The 5,173-nt window shown below is 35.7% G+C and overlaps 1 protein-coding gene across 2 annotated transcripts in view; it reads right to left on the reverse strand.

The window, feature by feature from the left end:
• LOC121922984 (zinc finger protein 883-like) overlaps positions 1 to 4,280 on the reverse strand; it is a 19,287-nt gene extending 15,007 nt beyond the window's left edge. For both annotated transcript variants that reach the window (XM_042453028.1, XM_042453027.1), the window contains exon 1: positions 4,215 to 4,280. The gene's annotated coding sequence lies outside the window, so the exon portion shown is untranslated. The remainder of the gene's footprint in view (positions 1 to 4,214) is intronic.
• Between the last annotated feature and the right edge of the window lie 893 nt (positions 4,281 to 5,173).

Genomic DNA, 5,173 nt, shown 5'->3' on the forward strand with positions numbered 1-5,173 from the left:
GCATTCCCCGACTAAATATCCTGTGGGCCTCCCTCCTCTTCCGTGGCTATGAGGATGGGCTAACGGGGCCTTTGTTATTGTTTTAGACTGTGTATTGTTATTGTTTCGTGTTTTTAACCTGTATTTGTTTGCACTTGTTGCATTGTTGTAAGCCGCCCTGATCTTCTTGGAAGGGCGGGATATAAATAAAGATTTTATTATTATTATTTATTAAATTTTTCTGGGACAAATATATGAAAGAAAAGAAAAGAGAAAATGTTCCAGAAAATGGTAAAGTTTCAACAGCAAAGGAGGCACAAAAGAAAATTCATCCCCAAAACCCATCATCTCCTCAAAACAACACGCCTGCACAGGAAAGGAAAAATCATATGGGAAAAGCAAATAAGGGTGAGGATGAATTGTCAGTTATCTGTCATAACGTCGGACGCCTCTGTACTAGATAACTCTGAGTCTGCACTGAAATTGACTGTTAACAACTCCATCCAAGATGAAGTGGCAGAAATGACCGGAAAAGAAGTGAATGAAGTTATAGACTCAGATCTGGAGGATTTTCTCCCAAGCTATGATGACGCCCAGTAGGCTTAAATTACTTACCTGGAATGTTAAAGGTATTAATAGAATAATTAAACGAAGGAAAGCTTTTCTGTATTTACAAAAAAAAAAAATGTGACGTTTATTGTATACAAGAAACACACATATGTAAAAATGAGTTAAAAGTCCTTGAAAATCTGAAACTGGGCCAATGTTTTGCAGCAGGTACAACTAAAAAAAAAGGTGTAGCTTTATATATAAATCAAAGATTAAATGGACAGGAAGTGCTAAATGACCCTAAAGGGCATTATATTGGGGTATTAACGGATATTCAAAAACAAAATACCCTAATTTTAGGAGTTTATGCCCCGAATGAAAAAAGAGATAAATTCTATTCAAAACTATTAGGCAAAATAAAAAAAAGATCTGTTTTGATAATATAGTGGGGTTAGGAGATTGGAATGGGGTGATAGACCCACTTATAGATAGGCATTCAGAAAGGAAGATTAAAACAACCCAAGGAAAGCTACCTAAAGCGTTTTTTGACATGATGGAATACTGTTTGATGCTTGATTGTTGGCAAGTAAAATATAATAATGCTAAAAGCTACACTTTTTTTCTGAGGTTCATCAATCATGGGCAAGGTTGGACATGTTTTTTCTCTCAGCTGGTCTACCTATAAGAATTAACGATATTGAAGTCCTTCCTAAGATCATTTCAGATCACAACCCGGTAATTATGTCATTGATATTAGGTCAAAAGGAATGGTCTTGGAGATTAAATGACATGTTACTTAAAAATGAAAAAATAGTATCTGAAGCCAAACAAACGTTGATAAACTACTTTAAAGAAAATATAGTAGGAGACATAAATATAAATAATGTATGGGATGCCTCGAAGGCAGCGATGAGGGGATTTTTTATTCAAAAAGGCGCAGAACCAAGGAAAAAGTATCAGAGAAAACTTAAAGAATTGCAAGACAATCTTAATAGACAAGAATCACCGCAAAATAAATTAATAATACATTAAATTAGACTTATTCAAAAACAAATTTCAATTTTACTAACAGAAGAAATTAATAAAAAGATGAAAAGAATTAGGCAAACACATTTTGAACACTCTGGTAAACCAGGCAAATTCTTAGCATATAAACTTAGAGATAAGATTAAAAAAAGTACTATCACAATGATAAAAAAACCAAACAGCAGATATATTAATAACCAAGAAGAAATAAAGAAAGCATTCGGTAACTATTTTTCAACGGTATTTGCAAAAAAATCATACTCAAACATTACAAAGTATTTAGAAAAGAGATGGATTCAGATTCTGACGAATGATCAAAAGGTATTTCTTGATCAGGACATCACGTTGAATGAACTAACTGAGGCGATAAAGTCAAGCAAGAATGGTAAAGCACCAGGCCCAGATGACTTCCCATCAGAATATTATAAGACCTTTAAAGATGAAATTGAAAACCATCTATTAACAGTGATGAATAATGCTTGGCATAATAGCATACCCAGATCTTGGGTTCATTCGAGTACGATCTTAATCCCAAAACCAGATTAAGATCCGACGGATTTAGAAAACTACAGACTGATAGCATTACTCAAGCAATGTGGATTATAAACTCTTTACTCATATATTAGCAGCAAGATTAAAATCCATTCTTAAAGACATAATAAATAAAAATCAATGTGGGTTTCTACCAAATAGGAGAATAAAAGAAAATATAAGGCATATATTACATTTAATAGAATTTCATGGTAGAAAAATTGATAAAAAGCTAGCCGTAATCTTCTGTGATTTCCAAAAAGCTTTCGATAACGTAGAATGGGAATTTATGAAAGCGGTTATAAAAGAAATGAATATCGGGGGGAAATTTCAGAAGTGGATTAATAATATATATCAAATGCAAACAAAAATAATAGTAAATGGAGAAAAAACCCAAAGAAATTAATATTTTGAAAGGCACTAGACAAGGATGCCCCTTGTCCCCATTACTGTTCATAATGGTTTTGGAGGTTCTCAACAACACAATAAGAGAAGATAACAAAATCACAGGAGTTAAAGTTAAGAGAACTCAATATAAACTTAGAGCGTATGCTGATGATCTGTTGTTAACACTAGCAAATCCATTGGAGGATATAATATATCTCAATGCAATCATGGATGAATTCGGGTTGGTTTCTGGGTTAAAACTGAACAAAGATAAAACAACCATGCTAGTAATGAATATGTCAGTAAAAGAGAAAGTAGAATTACAATCAAAACTCACGTATCAGATTAAAAACAAAATTAAATACCTAGGCATTGAAATATCAACAAATAATAGGGACCTCTTTCAAAACAATTATGAAAAAACTTGGAAAGGCATTAAGAAAGATTTGGATAAATGGAACAAAATTGGGTTATCATGGCTGAGCAGAATTGCCACTATAAAAATGTACATTCCACCCCGGGTAATGTATCTGTTTCAAAACATTCCTATATTAACTAATGAAAAACCCTTTAAAACATGGCATAAAGATCTGATCAAATTTATCTGGGGAGGGAAAAAGGCAAGAGTTAAAATGAAGGAAATGCAAGATAGCTCTAGGAATGGCGGTTTGGCAGTTCCTAACCTCAAAGTTTATTTCTATGCGTGCTGTTTGGAATGGTTAAGCGAATGGTGCATATTAGAGAACAAACCGCTTTTACAGTTGGAAGGATATAATAACGTTTTCGGATGGCACGCATATCTTTTTTATGAAAAACTAAAAGCAAATCAGGACTTTAAGAACCATTGTATAAGAAAAGCCTTAATAAAAACTTGGCAAAAATATAAAACTAGATTTTTATGTTAAAATTCCTCAATGGGTTTCGATTAATGAAGCATTCCATCCAGATCAAGACATTTTCCCAAGGAAATGGGCAAACTACCAGCACCTCTTGTCAATTGATAAGATAACAAAGAATGTAAACTTGAAGCACCTTGAAACTTTGATTAGCGAAGGACTGAATATTGGCTGGTTCACATACAGACAATTAAAAGAAAGATTTCGATTAGATAAAGCATCTCCTGGTCTTGATCTTAATAAATCAGAATTAGATGATATACTTCTTTCAACCCCCCCCCCCAAAATAGCCAAATTATATAAATTGTTATTAGCCCAAGAGATGGAAGAAGAGCATATCAAAGTAAGAATGTCTAAATGGGCTCAAGACATTCAACATACATTGCCACTGGTCCAATGGGAAAAAAATTGGAGAGTAAGAATGAAATATACCACTAGTTACAATTTAAGAGAGAATTACTATAAGATGCAATTCTGGTGGTATCTCACGACGACACAACTGGCCAAAATTTATAAAGGGTCTGACTTGAAATGTTGGAAGTGCAGAAAAGTTCCTGGTTCTTTTTCCCATCTTTGGTGGCATTGTTCACATGTAAAAATATATTGGAAACAGATCCATGAATGGATATAGCAGATAACAGAGCATAAATTCCCGCAAGAACCCGAACTCTACCTTTTAGGAATGACACCTGATGATAGTCTAGATAGGAAGTTTGGGAAATTATTATTCTACTTAATCACAGCATCAAGATTATTATACGCTGCAAATTGGAAAAGCAAAGATAATATAGATTGTAACAAATGGATATTAAAAGTGTTAGATTTGGCGGAAATGTACAAACTTACCTGCTTGGCGCAAGGTGACTCTTGGGAAACATGTAGGAAAATCTGGAACCCCTTTCTTATGTTCCTGGAAAAAAAGAAAAACATTAGATGTGACATAGATTAGAAATACATGGCAATAGGTTATATAATTGTTGCTAATGATCCTAATGGCGGGATACAAACCGCCGCTTTGCGGCGGTCTGCCGCCACCGCCGCGCGGGGAGCCGGAGCCGGAGCCGCCACACGGCGCAGCTCCGTGCAGACTGAAAAAGAAGCTCCAAAATGGAGCTTCTTTTAGAGTCGCGTTTGCGATGTAGCGAGGCGCCAGGGGCGCACTCGCTACGTCACAAAGGACGCGACGCGTACGGACGCTCAACGTCCGATACGCAAAGATGGCGCTGGCCATGTAGAATCGGAGTCCGTAGACTAGAAGAGACGCCCCTCCGGACGTCCCAAATGCCAGTTTGTAACCGGCCAATGATATTGTTGTTTTGTTTCTCTTTTTTATCCATTTATATTTTACTAGAAGATGTGCCTACTTAATAGAGGAAGAGAAGAGATTATGGAAAAACAGTAACTTGCATTCTTTGTGTTTACCCTGTAATAAATGTACATCACTGAAACCTGGTAGGATGAGTCTCATGATTGGAATGTAGGAATACAGGGATATAACATTTTCAACAGAAACAGGCCAAACAAGAGAGGAGGAGGAATAGCACTATATGTCAGGGACATTTACACCAGTGAAGAGATCCAGGACATCAATCCTGGAAGCCAGGTGGAGAACATCTGGATAAAAATGAAATGGGAGGGAAACAACAAGGATGTTAAGGTGACTACAGACCCCCAAGTCAGACTGAGGAATTGGATGATATCTTTCTAGAACAGATGACCACACATTCAGAAAAGAGAGATGTAGTAGTGATGGGCGACTTCAACTATCCTGATATTTGCTGGAAGTCAAACTCAGCAAAATCCTA

The sequence above is a fragment of the Sceloporus undulatus genome, chromosome 2 (assembly GCF_019175285.1).
Source record: "Sceloporus undulatus isolate JIND9_A2432 ecotype Alabama chromosome 2, SceUnd_v1.1, whole genome shotgun sequence".
Taxonomy (NCBI): domain Eukaryota; kingdom Metazoa; phylum Chordata; class Lepidosauria; order Squamata; family Phrynosomatidae; genus Sceloporus; species Sceloporus undulatus.